The sequence below is a fragment of the Dermacentor andersoni genome, chromosome 10 (genome assembly GCF_023375885.2).
Source record: "Dermacentor andersoni chromosome 10, qqDerAnde1_hic_scaffold, whole genome shotgun sequence".
In the NCBI taxonomy this organism is placed as follows: Eukaryota; Metazoa; Arthropoda; class Arachnida; order Ixodida; family Ixodidae; genus Dermacentor; species Dermacentor andersoni.
In genome coordinates, this window is record NC_092823.1 from 98,395,039 (window position 1) to 98,418,137 (window position 23,099).

At 45.0% G+C, this 23,099-nt stretch overlaps 1 protein-coding gene and 1 long non-coding RNA gene across 4 annotated transcripts in view; one reads left to right on the forward strand and one right to left on the reverse strand.

Annotated features, from left to right (window-relative positions):
- LOC129387908 (uncharacterized) overlaps positions 1-8,627 on the forward strand; it is a 37,118-nt gene extending 28,491 nt beyond the window's left edge. For all 3 annotated transcript variants that reach the window (XM_072284967.1, XM_055077663.2, XM_055077664.2), the window contains exon 7: positions 1,038-8,627. The gene's annotated coding sequence lies outside the window, so the exon portion shown is untranslated. The remainder of the gene's footprint in view (positions 1-1,037) is intronic.
- Positions 8,628-11,122: 2,495 nt separating this feature from the next.
- On the reverse strand, positions 11,123-18,955 carry LOC126544441 (uncharacterized). Its single transcript, XR_011890602.1, has 3 exons — positions 18,375-18,955; positions 12,534-12,795; positions 11,123-11,892 (listed from the first exon to the last, which is right to left on the reverse strand). It is a non-coding gene; the product is annotated as an uncharacterized lncRNA (long non-coding RNA).
- Between the last annotated feature and the right edge of the window lie 4,144 nt (positions 18,956-23,099).

A 23,099-nucleotide genomic window follows, 5' to 3' on the forward strand; every position in this document is an offset into this window, starting at 1 on the left:
TACGTTTCTCATATTCAAGAGTAATTACAAGCAGACATTGGTAACTGCCGGTATTGGGGAGAAAAATCTTAGGTTTGGTTTATTATAGTATCCGATAATTGATTATATTCATTTTATTATGTAGAGGTTTAAATGTATTATACAATTCCATTTTCTATTAGCATACACATGTGCAACTTGTTAGTCACTAGGGCCTGCAGTAAGATCTGAAAGTATTTTAATATCTGAAAGTATATTCATTGTTACAAAGTTCATTTTTTCTTGCCACATAAAAGGGCACCTAAACATTTTGGGTAGGTGGGCCAGGTGGTGTTTCAGTGTAGTAATGAACATTAGAGTGCAGCAAAAGATGAAGAAAGAGACACACAACACAAGCACTTACAACCGATTTTTACTGCATGCTTGTGATTTCTTACTGAGCATGCATGCAGTGAAAATCAGTCTAGAGTGAGAACTTGTGTTGTCTGACCTTTCCTCCATCTTTTGCTGCGCTCGAAGTTTCATTGCCATAAAATTTTACTCAGCAAGCAAAATTAACCATAACCATACTTGGCACTGCTATTTATCTTCCTGAAATGAGCACACGTCGCTTTTTAAAAGTTCTCAATTGTGTCAAGTTGCCTGCTGAAAAATAGAACTGTGTTCAAGGTTTAGCAATATTGATACACATTAATGTGCAGTAATGTGCAAGGCCTGTAGCAAGGAAACTTGGGCTAGTTTATGCACATTCATACTTGACAAAACTGCCAAACTGGATGAGGACAAAGAAAGGCCGCGCTCTTATGTGTGCGTACCTTTCTTGAGCTTTATTTCTTTTAGTACTGGATTGTCAAGTATGTGAAAGGTCTGGTCGTTCCAATATGTCGCCAGTGTTGCTGAACGTCAAGCATTGCTTTGTGTGGCACTTCACTAATACTTCGGATTTTATATATTCTTGCACGTTCCACCAATTTTTTCACTGTTACTGCTATAACATTCATATTCACTTGCAATTTTCCTTGGCAGCACAGGGCACTAAAATTTCTGCTATATTTCAGGGATGATTCTAGTCCCTGTGAGTTTGATGGGAGCCAACCTTGAAGTGGTGCCACAGTGTCTCGCAGCTGATGATTCCTTCTGCCAGAGGCAACTGCCCAGCGCAAGTGGGAACCAGTTCCATTCTTTGTGAAGAGGCAAGCACTCCCATTGCCGCAGCGAAGTGAACGGGTGTTGCATACGCCTGTGCATTTTGTTTGCAAGAATTTCAGGAGATAAGATCCCTCGCCGCCAACGTGGAGAAGTGGCCGTGCTCGCAGCCATATCAGTGTCACTTGTGCTCTAACTATTCAGACTGGAGCACGACGCAGGCCCATCTCAGGGAATCGGGAGCGAGGTGACCTTTTCGCGAGCACACGATTGGCACAAGGACCCGGGTGACGATGCGACACATAAAGTGGCACCTGACTGTGAAAGAGTTCACGTGCAACGTCTTCCATTCATCCTTCACAGACAAGTACGATCTTCTCATGCACATTCTACGGCGCTACCTGGTGCAAAATTTATACAAGTCAGGCTAGTGTCCGAAGTCGTGCATTGTAAGAAAAGCCCGTGAATTCATGTTCATCGACTCACTGGTGAGCAGCTTGGCTAGCTTTGAGGGTAAGTCGACATTCCAGCGGCACACATGGTATCATGACTGCTGAGAAACAGCAGTGTACAAATGTGCTGAGGGCTCACTTGAGTTTGTAAATAAATGGAGCCAATCTAACCGGGTCTTCATTACTTTCAGATTCAAGCTTTTCGTTTCACACGCGTTTGTGCAAACTCGAAAATCTTTTACTGAGCAGAGGTTCAACTTGATCGCTGACCTTTTGCACTCTGATCCCTTTGTGAGCAAACTGCCCAAATTTGGTTTGTGTTGTCTTCAGTTAACTGTAAATCAGCATTTTATGGTGTTGCTCTGTGAAGTAGCACCATGTATGTGCCCGTCTAGTATGGTATAGCAGCTGTGCATTGTTGGCACTGTGCAACAAGGTTTGCATCCATTGTAGTTGCAGTAATTTTCTAATTATCACTTGTGGGGGAGTCGGACGCTGATTTCCCAGGGGGCTGTTCTCAGTCTCACTGTGCTGTTGTTCCTGTTCTATGCCATGCAATCTCACTGGGGCTGTCCACTCTGGCACACTTGACGCCATCTCCCTACACACTGTAGTTGCGTATTTAAGACCTGCACCATCTTCTAAAATATTGACACAGGTCTTCAACAAGCGAGGCATATGGCATTCTGATATCACTATGCCAGGAGTCCTTGGGTTGTAAAACCACTGACTACTTCATTTAGAAATATGTAATTAATATTGCGTACCAATATTGTTGTTACTGATATTCGTTTCTTTTGATACATGCGTTGGCGCAAGTGTCCGTGTATGACAATCTTGCTTTGCATTGTTTTGTACGTTTGTTATCTTTGAGTCTTTTCAGCGTTAACTGCTATTCTGTTACACATTCTCCTATTTCACTTGGGATTGGTTTGCTTTGTATTTTTATACATGTTTTCCTACTGCTACCAAATTATTTGCCCTGTCCCCCACAGTGTCCTTGTGCCAGCTCCCATCCAACCACAGAGCCCTAACAGTCTCTGTAGTACTGCTGTGTTTTGTACTCCACAGACCATTCTACATGAGCAATGAGAGTAGTGCCATTGTTGAAGTCTCGCTTCGTGTTTTTCACAGTGCAGTTGTTTAGGATCTGCGACACTTTCTATGAAGTATCTACTTCGTATATTACAAATACAACTTGTAGTCTTGAGGTTACGTCAAGTCACAGATTTGTGCACTTTTGTGCTTCCAGTAGCCAAGGCACTATGTTGTGGTTGCAAGCACGGGCTATGCACTATGGCTACTGGTCACAGAAATGTCACTTCACTTATTTGGTGGTACTGTTGATGCCTTCCATGTTATAATTGTGATATTTTGCTGCATGAGATAGGTGACTTAATGCTCCATTAAATTACATGATGCATGCCTACATTTTTCTTTCACATGCTGTGCAGAATTTTTTTATCACAAGTGTAATTAAGCAATGAGAGAAGACTTTTGTGGTGTCACCTGCTACAGAGTCGTAGAACCTCATTCGTACGTGTTGGGGAAAAAAAATGAGAGAAAAGAATGGACTAACCGGGAAAACGTACGATCCGAAGTAACAGTACAATTTTGACAGTCTCAACTATTGTTCACGTCTATGTAATGCGAAGCGTCGTGCAAATCCTTGCGGGACAAGACGTCGATGCGCATTGAGCTGGTCATGGTCCGTCGGCCCGAGATGTGTTTTGTTGGTTTCCTGTTGTGTGGTGTTCTAAGAGGGTGACGGGAAGCTGAAACGAAATCGAGATGGTGGGCGATGTCGGATGCCGCCGAAGCGAAATGTGATACCCACATCGCGCCGCCTGCAGCAGGGAACGGCAGCGCGTTTGGATTATCACCTACTAAAAGCGTGCAGTATATGCTACCATTGGCACTACACAGCACGCTCTGTAAAACGGGTAGGTGAAGATGCTTATCGCAATAGGTTTGGCAGCGATGGCTGTGTCTGCGGCGTGCAATGACCCAGGCGGAAACTTGCTGGCACCGGAATAAGAAACTATGCGCCCCATGGTTTTTACGTGGGGTGAGCGGCTATATACTGTTCATGATCGCGCGCACCTCACGCCTTGTTCACATGAAATCTAGTGGCTGGAAAACGTGTGCGATTGCAATCTGCAGCATGGAACGGCAGCATGTTTCGGTTATCGCCTATTAAAAGCGTGTGCTACGCTTCTGACAGCATTACACACTGAAACAGATAGGCAAAAATGCTTATCGAAATAGGATTGGTGATGATAGCGGTGGATGCCTCGTGCGACGACCCCGGAGATTTGCTGGTGCTGAAATGAGAAACTGAATGCGTCCCGACATTTTCATGTAAGACAGGCGAGCGAGTGTTGCGGTGAAGCTGCCGCTGCGGGCAGTTATATACTTTTCTCGATCGCGCGTGCCTCGCGCATGTTTTTGTGTACACGGGATCTAGCGGCCAGAAAACATGTCAGACTATGGCAGTTTGGCGACGTACTGAATGTTGATGCAAAAAAAATCTCATTTTCCTGGAACGCATGAACCGGTAAAAATTTAGCGTAACTCTATTGGGTAATTTTTTTGTATTCTCGATTGCGAACGTTGGCACTGGGAAAACATACGTAACGGGAACGTATCAAGGTTCTATCTACTCTATATATGACCAGTTTACACCCACCTCATGAGGAGCAAATCTGAAATTGAAACAGTGACTCTAATGGTGCTGCTGTGTTACATGAAATGTGCCGGGTTGGGCAACAAATTGTGACTGGGTGACATAGTACACTGTGTGATGTTTTGTCTCCATTCGCGACACTGACTCCATGTGTGACTTGTGACATTGTGATACACAGTGTGTGCCTACAGAGACAGCCTTACGTTATTCTTTGTTTTCTCTCGTATTCCATGCCACATTTCCGCGAGCGTAGCACATAGGTAGGAAGTTCGTGGGTCATGTGGGCTCTTATGCAACAGGCTTATTACTGCACATCGTTGATCAGAAAATTTTCTCCTATGCATTTCACACTTGTTGTAAATGATGCTCTTGACACAGGGATTCACTGTAAATGTCAGAGAATGCTGACCTCCAGACTTCGTTCTTAAAAAAAAATATGTGCTGCAATATGCAAGCTGCTATGCCCAAGCTGTTTTCAAAAATATGTGGCAGCAAGACATCCTTACCCGACCAAGGCTTATCTGCATCTGCCGCGGTTACGTTGCCCCCATCGTCAAATTTGATGGGGGCAAAATGCAAAAACTCCAGTGTACCCGTGCATGGGTGCACGTTAAGGAACCCCAGGTGGTCAAAATTAATCTGGAGCCCCCCTGTATGGTGTGCCTTATAATGATATCACAGTTTTGGCACGTAAAACCCCAGACTTTCAATTTCAAGGCACATCTTTCTGAAGATAGGCGTTATTAATATTTGGGCGGATCATATATTTATGCTTTCCGGATATAAAAAATTTGCTTGTGGTAGATAGCATGACTCTTCTCCTCGAGCTGTGTTGTTCAGAGAGACAGACATTACTAGCATGAGAAATATTAAAATATTCAACTAATTAACAAAAATTCACTAATCTACTTCTTAAGTAAATTATGGCACATTCAAATTCGCAAATTGTAGCCGGTAAGTTTCTAAGACATATCTATTTGAAGTGAATCTCCAGGATGACTCCATTTTCGAGATATTTTCTAAAGTGTAGAATACATGCGCGTTTCAGTCAGTTTCGTGTTTCAGTGCATCAAAGAGCATTTCGTCAAAATAGCACAACAGTGGATTTTTACGGCGAGTTTGATGGCACATTTCTCCAAGCTGGTGTCATTCTGGAAATTTATTCAGAGTGGTTATGCCTTGCAAACTCACTGGCTGCAATTTGAAAATTACAATATGTGCTGTATAGAAATGAAGAATTTGCGAATTTTAAAAATTGAATGTTTCAATTTCTCATGCTAGTAGTATGTGCTGCTTCAAAAAATACAGCTCGTCGATGAAAATTTTCCCATCTGCCTCGGGCAATTTTTAGAAATTCTGGAAAGCTTAACAATGATAGCCTCATATATATACACATATATATGATGTATTTATAAAATATTGCAGCACTTCAACCAGCTATTTCGCAGCTAATTTTTTCTTCGTAGTTACAACACTGCACAATACTTATACTGGTTTACACATTGGGTTTTCGTTACACTGGCAAGATTGTGCAAGGACAATTTCCCATACAGCGACATGCATGCCCTTATTTTGTCATCGAGTGTGAACTGTATGTTAGCCTGTGCATGCTGACACCATGCTGGGTAATTTAGATAGTAAGCAAATGCATACAACGGGGCCTTAATTCTTCTCCGGTGGTTGCTGCGAATGGTGTGGCCGCACGAGCCCTGTCTTGAACACGATCTGCGATGTGGACACTGTAGGCGTCTAGGTGCACTGAGGGCCGATAGCATTGTGTGCACTACAGCACCAATACACTTGCGCATCACCCGCGTTCACGAAGTGAAACGTCGCTAACTTTTTGTATGCATTGCTCCCAGCTTGTCAGTCCTTCTTCGTTGTTTTGAAACCAGACCAGTGCCGTGCCTTTCAGGTAGAAAATGAGGTTTTTCAGCGTAATGGTTTGGTCCCACCTGTTATGGGCACTGATGCACTCATACATTTGGGGCCATTTATTGACATCAAGATTGTCTGTTTCGGAAAACGTTCCTGGGTTGCGGGGCTGAGGCAAGGTGACTGTTGGTGTTATGGTAGCAATTGCCTCTGTTGGCATGGTGGCTGTCCCTGCACCGGCTTTGTCGGTTGTCATGTCGTTAGCGGCCAGGCTACATCTGCTTCGGAGCTCTGTCGTGTACAGCGGCACTCGGCACTTCTACCAAACATGTTGTAGAGGGAATAAGCCAGACGGGAAATGTATTTACAATGTCTGCACGATTGACAAGTCCACAGCGGGCCAGTCACTGAAGCATAGTCTTCTGCAGCCCCAAGCTCATGCTCCTCTCCCTCAATGTTGGGCAGAGCAGTGTAACAGTTGTATTGCATTTTGACTTATATGTCACATTGTCCTTGATCTCCTCCCTAATTTATAGATTTCCAATGCCTCACTTTCCATTTTTTCTAACCAGTGCTCACACTGTCTGTGTAAGCTTTTTTCCACATTGCATTAGGACCTGTAATACTCAGCGACCTAGTCCTTTTCCACAAATGAGGATCCACATTTTGCTCACAAAAATATTTGAACATCCTTGATGCTGATCTGCTGTCCTCTCTGTCTCAGCCTCTCTTTACAAGATATTTTGCCCTTTCCCTCACCTCAGTAAAAGCCTATCGGATGTCACCTTATACCACTTCATTTTTTTTTTCATGAGCTTCCAAGGCTAACTTGTTTATCTACATTCTTCTCTTAGGTTTACTTCTAGCCTTGATCACATTTCAGCACGACTGTGCATTTCCGAACGTAAGCCTCAATGGCATTACATTGTTATTCCCCCACAGCACTCCGTTAATAGCCGCACTTCCACGCTACATGTGAATTTCAGCCATCCGTCTTCCAGTACGCAATGAGGAGCGAAAGGCGCCCTTACCAAGGTGTGAACAAGGCAGTGGCGGTGCGGCTATGGTGTGCAGCACACGGGTACACACACAAAAATCCCCCATGAGAGGGGGGGGAATGCTGAATGCATTCGTTGTGACTGCCGCTGCATTGACAATGTTACAAAATAGTGCGCGCTGCATAGGAAAGCAGCTGGGCTGCGAATTATAGGTTCAGAATGCTCGATGACCAACATAGAGGTGCATCTTTGGACCGTTCCTGGCTTCCGCGTACTAGCCACTATACACATACACACAAACTCCCCACTCGGCCACCATACATGCTGCTATAATGCTCGACTTGGTCACAGTTGTGTCAGGCTAGTCGAAGAAATTGCTCTGCGCGATCACCTCCACGATACTGTACACACTTAAAAAAAGTTTGCATCCTTTGGGGCTTATCTTGTCCCACAACAATAATCATCTTCCCTGCTTGTGTTTCCTTGCCTGAAAACCGTGCGCTCGCTATGTATTTTCTCGCAGAGAATGCTACATCACGCTGACAATGCATATGGTGATAGTGACCTGAATGTACCTGAATGACCTGAATGCTTGTAAGAGAGGACCATTATCATTGTGGGACAAAATAAGCCTCATAGGGTGCAAACTTTTTGAAGAGCGTGCGGGAAACATGACAAGAGATTGGGCATGGCCACTTGATAAACTTTGGCTGCGATATTGTAGTGATGCCTTTTTCATTGCTATTTATTTTTGCACACCCTTAGTGGTCCAGAGTGTCTACCAATCGGAAATTCTCGGGGAATTTGTGCTTCTATCAGAGAAAATTAGCCGTAATTGAAAAGGAACGACAGTCGCATTAATGCTGGCTCCAGTAACAGAGGAATCGCAACGAATCGTCATTGGTGCCGTGTCATCGACTCGAGGAGTTGCCAGAGTACAGTTAACGACCGATTTTCCAGATGCCCGATTTTTCGGACATGCCTGATAATTTGCACGGCTTAGCGGCACCACCACGTACCCTATAGATAAGTATGGACAGCTGGGCTAGTTGGTTAAGATTAGCATTATGAAACATAGTTCCAGCGCACATTTGGACAAGGACGAGGAGAGAAAGACAACACGAACGCCACGTATTGCGCAAGTATAGCAATCAGAAACACCGGGAAATATTCGAAGCGCTTTGTATCTACAATGAAAACGATTACTGTGTCAGTGCTCTTTCTGTTGCACTCGGGACAAAAGAAATTGATTATCTCAGGGCAAACGGGTTTGTCGAACTAGCAAGGTAGGGCGGAAAATGAACAAGATTGTACTGAGTGATGTAAAAAAGAGAGGGAAAAGTTTTTCCTTCTTTATTTTTGTTTTGACACCTCTGATGACCTTTGCCTAAGCCAAGGAAATATTTTTGAGTGGTCCTGCGCACTAGCAGTCCCCCTCCCCCTGTGTACATAAAGCCCTGTTTTCCATGAATAAAACTCAGTTGAAACCGGCGTTCGTGTTGTCTTTCTCTCCTCGTCCTTGTCCAAATGTGCGCTGGAACTATGTTTCATAATACCAATGTATAAGAACGTCTGAAGTTCAGGACACAAGAACACTTCGCCGTCCGATATTTCGGACTTTTTGCCTTGACTGCAGGTCCGAAATGGCAATAATCAAAGCCATCAACGCCGCCATTTTGATTATCTCGCCGCCTCGAACCGGCGCTCTCGCAAGCAGATACGCTGGCAGCCGTGTCCACCAACGCGGCAACGCTAGGCCTAGCTGCCTCTACCTACGCTATTAAACCTCTTGCCGTGCGGTGCAGTTTTTCATTGAAAGGATTCGCCGCTGTCAGCAACGGCACCGACTCCGCCTTTGTAATCCACGCGATTGGGTTCGAAGCTCGGAAAGCGTGACGCGTTGCCTAATAGGCGTTTCCGAAAGTTAGCTTCGCCTCAATACAGCAATGGTACGCGGTGAAGCACACGCAACGTATTGCGTGAAGCTTAAGCGTGGGAATGGGCACTTGGCACGGCATGTTCCTTAATTGTGCACGCGTGCACTCCCGTCTCCTGTCAAAGTACGAGCATCAATATGCCTAATAAGTGTACTGGCAGGCCTCGAGAGCTTTCTTCGGACGTGCCTGTGATGTATTCGTTTTTTTTTTTTTTTCGGACGTTTTCGCGGCCCCTAGGGAGTCCAAAAAATCACACGTTGACTGTACAGCTGACCAAGAGGATGCTTCAAATAGTCTGAGCGGCGAAAGCGTCGCGGAAAGAGGATGAGAATAGAAAGGAGCGACGCACATCGAGGAATGAATGGGAAAGGAAGCATGCCGCTGCCTCTTTGAAGGAGCTTGAGCTAAAAAAAATAGTGTTGGCTCACGCCCACATGCAGGTGTCCCTTATCCAAGCCAAAATAAACTCTTTAAAGCTGTGAAACCAAACACTGATATGTTCTATACAGGCTGGACAGTTGAGGTTGACTTTAAAGCTGCTGAGAGAGAACCCTAGTTGTGAAAAAGTTCAGGCCTCATACCGATGAGCTTGCTATTGGTTGTCAGAATTATCTCTTCGAAAATATTTACTTATGTATGCATCTCCTTTTCATTCGTATTTGAAAATGTTCGACTTGATTTGGAATAGGTTTTACATTTGTTCAAATATATTTCTCTAATTTGTTTTTATATCCCAAGACGTCGCACTGACCAGGTAAAATTAGTTTTTAGCCTCAGTGCAGAATATCCGTATTTAGCTTCTGAAATCAAGACGGACATTATCGCCTATATATTGTGAGATGCTATATGTAATATACAACACGAGTCACACTGTGGAGTTGCCTATGAAGGTTAAAAAAGTTGAGTATTGTACGTGTACCAGTGGAGCAACGTGAACAAGAGCTTTCACCTTTCGGAGACCTGTTACGCACAAACACCTCCCTTTTTTAATACTATGGCTTGCTTGAAAGGGTGTTTGTCCTAAAAAAAATATAATGCGGCTCAATGGCAGGCAGGATGTTGGCACACACAGCGCAATGATTGTGATTTTGTCACTGCAATCCTTGAGACAGATAAAAATAAGGTAATTGGCAGCAAGTACCCTTTCGGCTTTGACGAAACACCTCAATTCGATACCACGAACAAGAAACATGTGAAAGCAGCACCAAGCAAAAGCTCCTGTGAACCTGGATGTCGTAGCCATCTTGTTTATTTTGAGTGTTGCCAGCAGAAGTAACGGATTCTGGAGTTGTCAGCGCGCGCGCACGCACGCGCGCGCGCACGCACGCACGCACGCACGCACGCACGCACGCACGCACGCACGCACACACACACACACACACACACACACAGGGTGTCCCCGCTAACTTTCGCCAGAGTTTAAAAATATGGAAATGCCACATAGCTGGACAGACCTGAGGTAACTATGTTTACCGTCACTTGGAGATATTCATATTTTTTTATTATACTTAATAACATGAGTACTAATTAATCAACTTATCAAATATAATTGGATGAAAAGTGTAAATGAGAAAATTGTAGAGCAACATGAACTCCCGATACAGCTTTCTGTTGTTGAATACGTGCTACATAAAAGCGTTTTTCCGAATGCGAAACAAGCCCACGAATGCACGCAAAGTGCCTCGAGTGGCCAGTCACATGGCATTTTTGCGTGCCTTTGCGCGATTCTTTCACGCTCTGAAAAACTATAATGTAGCACGTATTGAGCAACAGAAAGCTGTATCAGAAATTTTTCATGTCGCTCTCCAATTTTCTCATTGGCATTTTTCATCTAATCATAATATTTGAGAAGTTGAATAATAAATTGAGAATGATTATCTAATTAGGCGGAATTAAAAATAATTTGAGTATCTCCAAGTGACGGCAAACAACCTCACCTTGGTTCTGTCCAGCTACGTGGCATTCGCATATTCTTAAACTCTGGCTAAGATTAGCTGAGGCACCATATATATATATAAACATACATGCACACACAAAAAAAGAAGTCTGTTATAATACAAGTATGTGTTTAATATATACATTAGAGAGATTTAGGTTAAGGGACACAAGCTGCATGCAACAGTTGGGGGACACAACACCACTGTGGGCCATTCGCATTCTTTTGTGCTTGATTTAGGTTCTTTTGTACACCCAGTGGTTTGCGTCCCCCAACACATGGGTGCAGCTTTCATCCCCATAACTAAAATTCTCTATTATGTGCTACATTACAGTGAGCATGTTACTTTTCTCAAATATAGAAGCTTCCTCTGCTCACTCTCATGGCTTCCTTGCACGGCACCTACGACTGGTGTGTGCGAGCATGTCATGCCTGTTGGCATACGTGGCCCTGCACAAGTTGCACATGAATGCCTTGACGTGCACGTGTAGCCGTTGGATGTGCCTCATCATGGTCGATTTCCTACCATCAAATATGCACTTGCAAAATGGGCACTTTGTCTTGGTGCGGTCAAGGTGAGATACGAGATGAACCATCGTTGCTTTCCAGTCTGCAAAGGTCTGTGAACACAGGACACACTGGAATGGTTCAGGCCACGGGCACGTCAGTACATGGGAGGTTAAGGCCTCCAGCTCCTCGAACTTCAGTGAGCAAAGCGTGCAGGCATAGGCAATGACTATGGGAGAGCTTTCTGTCTGCTTGCTCAAAGCTGCGTCAGCATCCATCCTGAGTATATAGTCATCTTTTGTGATATCGTCAACTTCTGCATCTTGCTGTACTCCATTGTTGGTTTTCCTTGAATTACTAAGCACCAGAGGCACTGCTGAAAGAGAACAAAAAGATAATGTGTGAGGCTATGAAGGTGCTTTCAATATTCGTGAATTATAAAGAGCAACACTTTTACAGATGAAGCATGCATTCTTTGAAAACTCGACCTGAATTTGTTTGGCAGCAGAGGGTTACTTATTAGTAAAGCGAACTCAAGAAAGTTCCTCTTAATTTTTGGGTCCGAGCTGCCACATAAATACACAATTATTCCATCACAGAGTTTGAAGATATTTTCGTGTGTTAGAGCCACTTTTATATTCACTAATGCCAAGCAGATGCTGTCCAAATCTTGCAATATCGTAAGGCTCCACTCATGGTAGGACTCGCGTTTGTGGCATTGCAGATATGCAATTTTGAAATCCAGTCTAAGTTAACATTTCTTTTTAGTGCCCCCATAAATACATTGTTGATGATGATTATTCACTTACAATGCTTTGAGGGTGTACCCTTGCTTCTATTTTGTTGTACCGCAGGCATAAAGAAATAGACACAGAAAGACAAATTAGACAAACGCACCATTACGTGTTTGCAGTACTGTGTTTCTGTCTAAAGTGCCTTTCTTTGTACCCGTTCTTCTGCCTGCACTACAACAAAGTAGAATATGCCGTACCAATGAGTCCATGTAGCTATTCATACCTTTGCTTGGCAATGGCAGTTCCAGCAGTGGAGAGGCACAGCAGCTTTCTTCCAGATCATCAGACTGCGTCCACTTGGAGACCTTCAGAGTGAATAACTCAGTCTGTGTCGATTTGGAGATGCCTTCCTCCCACCATGTGGACTTAAAAACAATGTCTGCTTTCTGGTCACACTGCGTAGCAGCATCCCCTTGCATGACTGTGGTGGATGTTGCAGGCACTGACTGGTGCCTACTGCAATCTGCAAGACTTTGCTTTATAACCTAGACAGAGAGAGAGAGAACATATGATAAAGCACAAAGCAACATTGTTACGGTGCATTTGGACAGGACCATGCACACAAGAGTGAAACGAAGAGGAAGTGGTAGACTGTCTCCTGCGCGATTACCACTAACTTTTGCCCATGTAAATAGTTGTAAAAACATTTGTACATCGGGCTTCCTCTTTATAGCATTTGGTGGAGGTGTGGGGTAACGACTCAGAATGGAGCTTCACAGTGGCCGTTGCTTCGGTTCTTCACCGATGTCGCAGGAGACGGTGCCTAGTTCTGCAACGCCTGCGTCGACTGTCGTACTCATGCATCCTCGTGATCCAGGAAACTTCTGCGGCACCGATGGCACCGACTTCGATGACTGGCTGGAGATGTATGAGCGGGTGAGCAGCCACAACAGATGGGATCCCACAGTGATGCCGACAAACAATTTTTTACTTAATGGGAATTGCACAAGTGTGCTTTCAAAACCATGAGATGACGAGGGACAAGCAGTATATCTGGTTCATCATAGCTGATGTTAGGTCTATAAAGAATGTCGTCGCGAAGCACGAACATTCTGGTGGAGTGATCTGATTGTCCTGAAGTCAGGCATTCAATGATTGACTGGAGAGAGTTGTTCTTGTGCTGCTAAGTTAACAATGTCGCAAAAGTCGGAAATGCCCACAAGGCAAGTGTTAGCATCCTGTTCGTCGTCGTTGGGAGGATTGATGTGATGATGACACAAGCAGTCGGCATCCAGATGTAAGCGGCTGGACTCGTACATCACAACGAAAGAATACTCCTGTAATCCGAGTGCCCAGCAACCAAGGCGACCAGTCGGGTCTTTCAGTGACGATAGGCAGCACAGGACATGGTGGTCTGTGATAACAGAAAATGGGCGGCCAAACAAGTAAGGGCAAAATTTAGCCACTGCCCACGCCAGTGCGAGGTGCTCGTGCTCGGTGATATTGCACTCTGAAGGGGACAAGAGGCGACTGGAGTAGGCAATGATGTGCTCGACTCCATTTCGCTTTTTGGCGAGGACAGCACCTATGCCATGGCCACTGGCGTCTGTGTGAACTTGACTTCGTGCAAAGAGATCAAAGTGGCCTAATATCGGAGGCGTTGTTGACAAACGGACGAGGGCGTCAAAGGCGTCGGCTTGTTTGCGGCCCCAAAATAATGCAGTGTCCTTCTTGAGGTCAGTCAGTGGCTCGGCGACATCCACAAAATTTTTAACAAACCAACGAAAATAAGAGTATGAGCCCTCAAAGCTGCCTACATCTTTTGCTGAGCAAAGTACAGGATAGTTCTTGACTGCATTAACCTTATCAGGATTAGGATGTATATCAACAGTACTGACAAGGTGGCCAAGAACTTCGACTTTGTGATGTCCGAAATGGCACTTATAAGAGTTGAGGCCAGACTCCCTAAAGACTTCAAATATAGTGGCCAAGCGACTGAAGGTGGGTTTCAAACGTAGGGGAAAATACGATGACATCGTCCAGATAACATAAGCAGGTTGACCACTTATAGTCACGAAGGAAAGAGTCCATCATTCTTTTGAAAGTTGCTGGGGCATCACAAAGTCCGAAAGGCATAACCTTAAAATGGTAAAGGCCATCCAATGTAACAAAAGCAGTCTTCTGACGGTCGAGTTCATCAACCGAAATATGGCATTATCGCGATCGGAGGTCGATTGAAGAAGTGTTTCAATCCACAAAGGCAGTTGAGGCCACTAATAATCTGCGGGAGAGGGTACACATCCTTTTTCGGGACCTCGTTTAGTTGACGGCAGTCAACACAAAATCGCCAGCTGCTATCATTCTTTTTGGCCCAGACAACCACGACGCCCAAGGACTTGAAGAGGGCTCAATTACACTTTTGGTTAGCATCTTGTCTACTTCAGCTTGGATAGCACATAGTCACCATCAGGAACAAATGGAAAGCATGTCAAAGGCATATACATGGAGGCTTGAGGCAGCAACCGAACGAAGTCTACAGGACATAAACGAGGCTCAGCTGATTTTGGAGCACAGCAGTGAATGGGCAGTTCAAGTTGGAGGAGGCCAGCAATATTAATCTCTAAGGGCTAACTACACCAGCTGACCTGAGAACAGATACCCCCCCACCTTTATAATTTTCTACAGTGAAGATTTTTTGTGCTGGAGCAGTCTGATCTTTCCACCAGCAGTTATAAATCAATGTTCGGTAGGCGGTCCTTTTTTTTCACTACTGAAGGATGCATTCAACAAGAACCTTTAGTATGCTTTCACTAAATGCTGGCTGTACTTAAAAATTATGGGGTTTTACGTGCCAAAACCACTTTCTGATTATGAGGCACGCTGTAGTGGAGGACTCCGGAAATTTTGACCACCTGGGGTTCTTTAACGTGCGCCTAAATCTAAGTACATGGGTGTTTTCGCATTTCGCCCCCATTGAAATGCGGCCGCCAAGGCCGGGATTCGATCCCGTGACCTCGTGCTCAGCAGCCCAACACCATAGCCACTGAGCAACCACGGTGGGTAACTGGCTGTACTTGACAACGGCTTTGGTTCAGTGCAGTGCCCTTTTGTCTTTCTTCTGGAAGATCTTCAATTGCAATATCCAAGAACTCACCAAAAAATTCTGGCAGCTTCTCTAGAACAACAAGAAATCGGCAATGTGTAGCAAGAATAAGGTGAATTGGATATGAGAGGCCGATGGTGGATTCAGAGGAGGGCCTTCACTGGTTGGTGACCTCTCATCATCATCAGCAGCCTGGTTACGCCCACTGCAGAGCAAAGGCCTCTACCATACTTCTGCAACTACGCTGGTCATGTGCTAATTGTGGCCATGTTGTCCCTGCAAACTTCTTCATCTCATCCGTCCACCTAACTTTCTGCTGACCACTGCTACGCTTCCCTTCTCTTGGAATCTTGTCTGTAGCCCTTAATGACGATCGGTTATCTTCCCTTTTCATTACATGTCCTGCCCATGCCCATTTCTTTTTCTTGATTTCAACTAAGATGTCATTAATCCCCATTTGTTCCCTCACCCGATCTGCTTTTTTCTTATCCCTTAACCTTACACCCATCATTCTTCTTTCCATAGCTCATTGCGCCGTCCTCAATTTAAGTAGCACCCTTTTCGTAATACTCCGTTTCAGCCCCGTAGGTGAGTACTTGTAAGACGCAGCTGTTATACACTTTTCTCTTGAGGGATAATGGCAACCTGCTGTTCATGATCTGAGAATGCCTACCAAATGCACCCCAGCCCATTCTTATTCTTCTGATTATTTTAGTGTCATGATCCGGATCCGTGGTCACTACCTGCCCTAAGTAGATGTATTCCCTTACCACTTCCAGTTGTTCTTCCGGAAGAGAACTGCTGTTCTCTTCCGAGACTGTTAAACATTACTTTAGTTTTCTGCCGATTAATTTTTAGACCCACCCTTCTGCTTTGCCTCTCCAGGTCAGTAAGCATACTCACGGTGACCTATACTCGGGGAGAACTTTCTGTGGCTATGAAGGGAAAGCTACGGAGGCAAAGCGTGCATAAGTGAGAGCGCATCTAAAAAGAGTCCTCAGTTTTCATTCACGTTACAGGAAACAAACATCTTATTAGCAACAGTTAACTAAGACAAAACACCCTACTGAATGTAAAAGCTTACTTATTTTGCAGCTTTTCCCTTCAGCGTCTGGGCAAACGCGCAACTGTCGCACGTGGAAGCTGCGTCGATTTGCCGTCTGTTCCGAGCAAACAAAAGCATTGTAAAACGCTGGCGGACTACTCGGCGTGGTAACACCTGTGCAAGAGCTCCGTCCCGTAGCTTTCCCTTCATAGCCACAGAAAGTTGTCTGCGAGTATAGTCCTTTTCCACAACTAGGGATCCACATTTTTCTCATAAATATTTGAACACCCTTGGTGCTCACCTGCTGTCCTACTGTCTCAGCCTCTCTTTACAAGACATGCTACAGTTCGCCTCTACTCATCATCATCATCAGCCTATTTTATGTCCACTGCAGGATGAAGGCTTCTCCCTTCGATCTCCAATTACCCCTGTCCTGTGCCAGCCGATTCCAACTAGCGCCCCTGAATTTCCTAATTTCATTGCCCCACCTAGTCTTCTGCCTTCCTCGACTGCACTTCCCTTCTCTTGGTACCCAATCTGTAACCCTAATGGTCCAACGGTTATCTAACCTGCGCATTACATGACCTGCCCAGCTCTATTTTTTTCTCTTTATGTCAATTAGAATATCGGCTCCTACCCACTGCTCTCTGATCCAAACGACTCTCTTTTTGTCTCTTAACGTTATGCCTAGCATTCTTCGTTCCATCACTCTTTGCACGGTTCTTAACTTGTTCTCAAGCTTCTTTGTCAGTCTCCAAGTCCCTGCCCCATATGTAGGCACGGGTAAAATGCACTGATTGTACACCTTCCTTTTCAATGATGATGGTAAGATTCCATTCAGGAGCTGACAATGTCTGCAGTATGCAATCCAACCCATTCTTATTATTCTAAGAATTTCATTCTTATGATCAGGGTTCCCTGTGACTAATTGACCTAGGTAAACATACTCCTTCAAAGACTCTATAGACCGAATGGCGATCCTGAACTCTTGTTCCCTTGCACGGCTATTCATCATTATCTTTGTCTTCTGCATATTAATCTTCAACCCCACTTTTGCACTCTCTCTGTTAAGGTCCTCAATCATTTGTTGTAACTCGTCTGCAGTATTGCTGAATAGACCAATGTCATCGGCAAACCGAAGGCTGCTGAGATATCCGCTGTCGATCCTTACTCCTAAGCCTTCCCAGTCTTATAGCCTGAATACTTTTTCCAAGCATGCAGTGAATAGCACTGGAGAGATTGTGTCTCCTTGTCTGACCTCTCTCTTTATAGGTATCTTCCTACTTGTGCAGAATTAAGGTAGCTGTGGAATCTCTGTAGATATTTTCCAAGATATTTATGTGGGTGGTCTGTGCTCCGTGATTACGTAATGCCTCTATGACTGCTGGTATCTCTACTGAATCAAATGCCTTTTCTTAATCTATCAGAGTCATATAGAAAGGCTGATTATACTCTGCGGATTTCTCAATAAAAGCCTATTCGATGTCTCCTTATACCACTTCATGTTATATTTTGTTTTGATGAGCTCCCAATGCTAACGAATTAATCAACATTCTGCTCTTAGGTTTACTTCCAGCCTTGGCCATGTTTCAACCCAACCCAACTTTGCATTTCTGAATGTAAGCCCCAATGGCATTACATTGCTATACCACCGTAGCGCTCTTTTAATTGCTGCATTTCCTCGCTAAACGTGAATTTCAGCCTTCCACCTTCTAGTACACGATGCGGAGCGAAAGGCGCCCTCACCGCGTCTCACACGCGCACCCCTCCCCTCTCCTCACTGGGGAGGGGCAGTATGGATTGTTCATTTCGGCTGTCGCTGAAGTGCTGATTCGCTACGTTGTGGTACCAGTGAGATGGGAGACAGGCGCCCTTAACCAGTCTCCTTTTCACTGGCACAGGTCCAGCCAATCGGCGGAGGCCGAAATGGACACTAACAGCCCCCCCCTCGTTAATAAATGACCAAGAATACTTGCCACACTGATATCTGGCTACTATCGGAGAATCTGAATCCACGTGTTGCGACTGTCGCTGTGTTGACAATGCTACAGGATCGTGCGTGCTGCGTAGGAAGGCGGCTGGACTGTGAATTAGGTTGGGAATGCTAGACGACCAACACGGAAGTCCCACGATAGCACCGATAGGGCAACACAGAGGACCTTCTTCGGCCGGTGCCAGGCTTACAAATTCACAAAACTCCATGCAAGATCCCCACTCGTCTACACTCCGCCACTCCGCCACCATAGCTGTTGCTTTAAAGCTTGGCTTGGCTTAATCATGCTAGCCGGATGGATAAATGGATGGATGTTATGAGCGTCTCCATTGAAACGGGGCAGTCGGTTGCGCCACCAAGCCCTTCCTATTATACTGCTTAATGCCCTACCTAAGTTAAACAATAAAAAATAAAAAAAAAAAATCACTATGAACTCCCACATCCAAATTTTCTGATCTCGTATTGCTAACTGTGCTTTTGTACGTCTCCGTTTTTTGTCGTTTCCCTACTTTTCGTTCACCAATCCTCCAATCGCCTCTTCGGACGCCCCATTTGGTGATCGCTGTGTATGAAGGGCCAAGGTTCAGACTGGTGTCATAGATGTTCTGTGCTGGTGTTGTATATGTCGCGGGTCCCTTTTCTAGTCGCGACGATAGATTATACGTTTTCTACAAGCACTGCTCCTGAAGGATACATGTAACCGGCAAACGGAGGCCTCAGGAGAGCACCTGAGGTTATATCCATCAAAGCAGGCGGCGCAGGATTTCCAGGGCACCCAAGCGGTAGCGGGCGGATCAAAGCTGGAAGCAGGGTGGCCCGTGGGTTGGGGCCGCAGAGGCCGAAGCGTGCCAGGGGGTGTTTGCATAATAAATTGGCTGTTCGCTATAGTGGACAGCCGATCTTATACTCCCCTGGCACGCGCAGATATATGCCTAATAAGTGTACAGGCCTTGAGAGCTTTCTCGGACGTGCCTGTGACAATTCGAGCCCTTAAGGGCACTTAAAGAGATTCATTCATATTTTTTTTTTTCGGACGTTATCGCGGCCCCTAGGGAGTCCAAAAAATCATACGTTGACTGTACAGCTGACCAAGAGGATGCTTCAAATAGTTTGCGGGGCGAAAGCGTGGCGAAAGGAGGGTGAGAACAAAAAGGAGCGACGCACATTGAGGAATGAATGGAAGCATGCCGCTGCCTCTTTGAAGGAGCTTGAGCTAAAAAAAATAATGTGTTGGCTCACGCCCACATGCAGGTGTCCCTCATCCAAGCCAAAATAAACTCTTTAAAGCCGTGAAACCAAACACTGATATGTTCTATACGGGCTGGACAGTTGAAGTTGACTTTAAAGCTGCTGAGAGAGAATCTTAGTTGTGAAAAAGTTCAGGCCTCATACCGATGAGCTTGCTATTGGTTGTTAGAAACATCTCTTCGAAAATATTTACTTATGCATGCATTGTTAAGAACGGCCTGCTGAGGTGCCAACATGCAAAGTTTTGCCAGCCAGGTACGTGCGACAGCGGTGTCGATATTTTCTGGAAAGCCACCGTCATTCTCTAGCTAAACGGAGCCACTAAGTCTACTGTGTGCGGAGGACAATACACCGCATCCGGGACTCTTCGTCGCGGGATTGCCGAGATGAGTTCGACGAACCAGGCTTTGTTACTGAACTCGCCACCGCCGATCTGGTCTGCCGTGAGCGGGGGAGTTCTCGAGGGAACGCATTTGGCGGCACCGTCCCACGCACCTTTCCAGACGTAAGCCCCGAGTTCTGCGAAGAGCGTCTGGCCTCGGTGGAGACCGTGAAACCTGTGCGAAAGTGTGTGTGTGTATAGCCCTCCCGCTAAAAGGCGGCTCGGCTACGATGTCTGGTCGAACGTTTTCCCTCACCTAGGGATCTAGGGAGGACAGAGTGTTTATATATAAACAGCTGTTGTGCGGCTGCTTACTACTTTCTCTCGCAGTCATGCTACTGATGAACTTCAACATCCTTATGTAGGTACTGTAAATAAACCCATATTCCTCGTTCTCGATGAGAAGCAGTCTTTCCCTTCAACAACGTCCTCAGCGTGGATAAGTTGGACGACGGCATGGGCCAGCTACCATCTAATTCATGCCCGACTCCAATCTTGATAACTGGTTACGAGCGGTGGGATTGACCTCCCAATCCTTACAGCACTCCCTTTTCAGTCTTACTTGAAAATGTTCGACTCGATTTGAAATAGGTTTTACATTTATTCGAACATAATTTATTAGCTATGCATTTTACTAACATCTTCCTTCTGTTTTCTTTTTTGAATAATATAGTATTACTTCTTACTATTCAAACTGGATTAAGTCATTTTTTGTTTCAACATGCTTACTAAAGTGACAGCATCAGGCAACATGGTGTCAGCCCGTCTTGACATAAAACGAAGTTCTACCTCATTCAGGGAATTTTTCAAAGCAGCTCAGGGAAAACGTGGAAAACTCGGGGGAATTTGGAAATGTCAACTTGGTAGACACCCTGTGGTCAGAGTGACTCCCACACGTTATCACTACAATCAGCTGATCCACTGACTGTGAATTGTGGCTCATATGAGCAACATGAAATTGAGTGGAAAGTATCGCTATAAAGTCGCTGCCTTTGCGTGATTTCATCGAGGGGCTATGGATTGGAAACCTCTCTTGCTCATTGCAACATTGCGAGACAAGTTGCAAGCTGTGAAGTGTTTTGTCTGAGTCAACCCACTTTTTTGTCATACGTGCATCTGGTGCCGGCCTCTTTGTCCTGCTCTGCTTGGATTATTGGCAACTCCAACTAAATCTCGCCCCCTAGCAGCCTTGCTGAGAAACAGCCCATCCAGGTTCAAGCTTGAAGCAAAAGTGGGCCTAATATCGTGGAATTCACTGAATGCCTCATAGTTCTCAAATCATTGTGATGCCGCCACGCACAAGTCCGAAAATGAAAAAAGAAATACGGGTGTCGGAAGACTTGTTTACCATTACGAGTGTAATCACGGTGGAGACAGAAATGTATGATTGATTTCAGGTTTTCTTGAAAGGAGCAGACGACACGCATTGGAAAGTGACTAGGATAAGAAACTTTGCATCGAAAAAAAAGTGACGACTGCTACTATACCAGTTTGTTCGAAGCACTTCACTCGGGATTTCTTCCCGGCGAGCAGAACATTGCTTTCAAAATCTTGCTGGCGTTTCAAATCGTGGCGTGTGTTTCGTTTAGGCAAGTGCCTTAGTAAATTATAGCGATGTATGTTTCAGCTTCCTTTCGTTTTTTTGTTTATAGCTTTCTGCCCCAGCATTAGTGTTACTACTGCTTTAGGCAGCAGAAATATTCTCGCTAATGTACTTTAGTCTGTAGGCACGGTAGCAGGAATGATAACTGTCTCAGAAGGTCCGAAGTGGATCATGAGACGCATGTTGTGAGGCGACATATCGTTTCCATAGTGTGCTCTAGCTTAGTAGTGCAAGAAGATACTGTTTTTGCATTCAACGCATTGAGTTGTCAGTTTATTTGCTCGAAGAAATTTAGAAGCAACAGCAAACAGCGCTCGTTCCATCTTTGGAGCATTCGACCTACACACAGTGCCGCTAGTTCGCTTACTGACACTGTGCACACACCTAAGTTCCATTTCAACTGGTTCAGTTCATTTCCAAGTCATGCATTTACACTAATACAAGTGACTTTGCCTGAAAGAAAGCCTTCGCTAAATTTTGGATACCTGGTGGGAGAAACTCAACTTGGTCTGATTGGTTGTTATGGACTTCTCGTGTTTCACTAGGGTTCGAGAATTTTTACGGATGGCGGTTGTCTGCTGTGTTCACAAGCCCGAGCACAACCTCGAACACTGCGTACTGTAAGCATGAACAAGCACCAGTCATGGGACGCAGACATTACCACACGCGCTTTCCTGACTCACGACGGAACTCTAACTTGTTTTTATATCCCAAGACGTCGCACTGACCAGGTAAAATGAGTTTTTAGCCTTGGTGCAGAATATCCGTATTTAGCTTCTGAAAGCAAGGCAGACATTACCGCCTATATATTGTGAGATGCTATATGTGATATACAACACGAGTCATACTGTGGAGTTGCCAGTGAAGGTTAAAACAGTCGAGTATTGTACATGTACCAGTGGAGCAACACCGTGAACAAGAGCTTGCACCTTTCAGAGACCTGTTATGCACAAACACCTCCCTTTTTTAATCCTATGGCTTGCTTGAAAGGCTGTTTGTCTTAAAATATCCAATGCGGCTCAATGGCAGGCAGGATGTTGGCACACACAGCGCAACGATTTCTGTGATTTCGTCACTGCAATCCTCGAGACCGATCAAAATAAGGTAATTGGCAGCAAGGACCCTTTCGGTTTTGACGAAACACCTCAGTTCAATACCACGAACAAGAAACATGTGAAAGCAGCACCAAGCAAAAGCTCCAGTGAACCTGGATGTCGTAGCCATCTTGTTTATTTTGACAATGTTGCCAGCACAATTAACGGATTCTGGAATTGTCAATACCCAGCATGCACGCCTCTCTACACACACACACGCACGCACACACACACACACATACACACACGCACACACACACACACACACACACAGGGTGTCCCCGCTAATTTTCGTCAGAGTTTAAAAATATGCAAATGCCACATAGCTGGCCAGAACCAAGGTAATTATGTTTGCTGCAGCTAAAATTAGCTGATGCACCA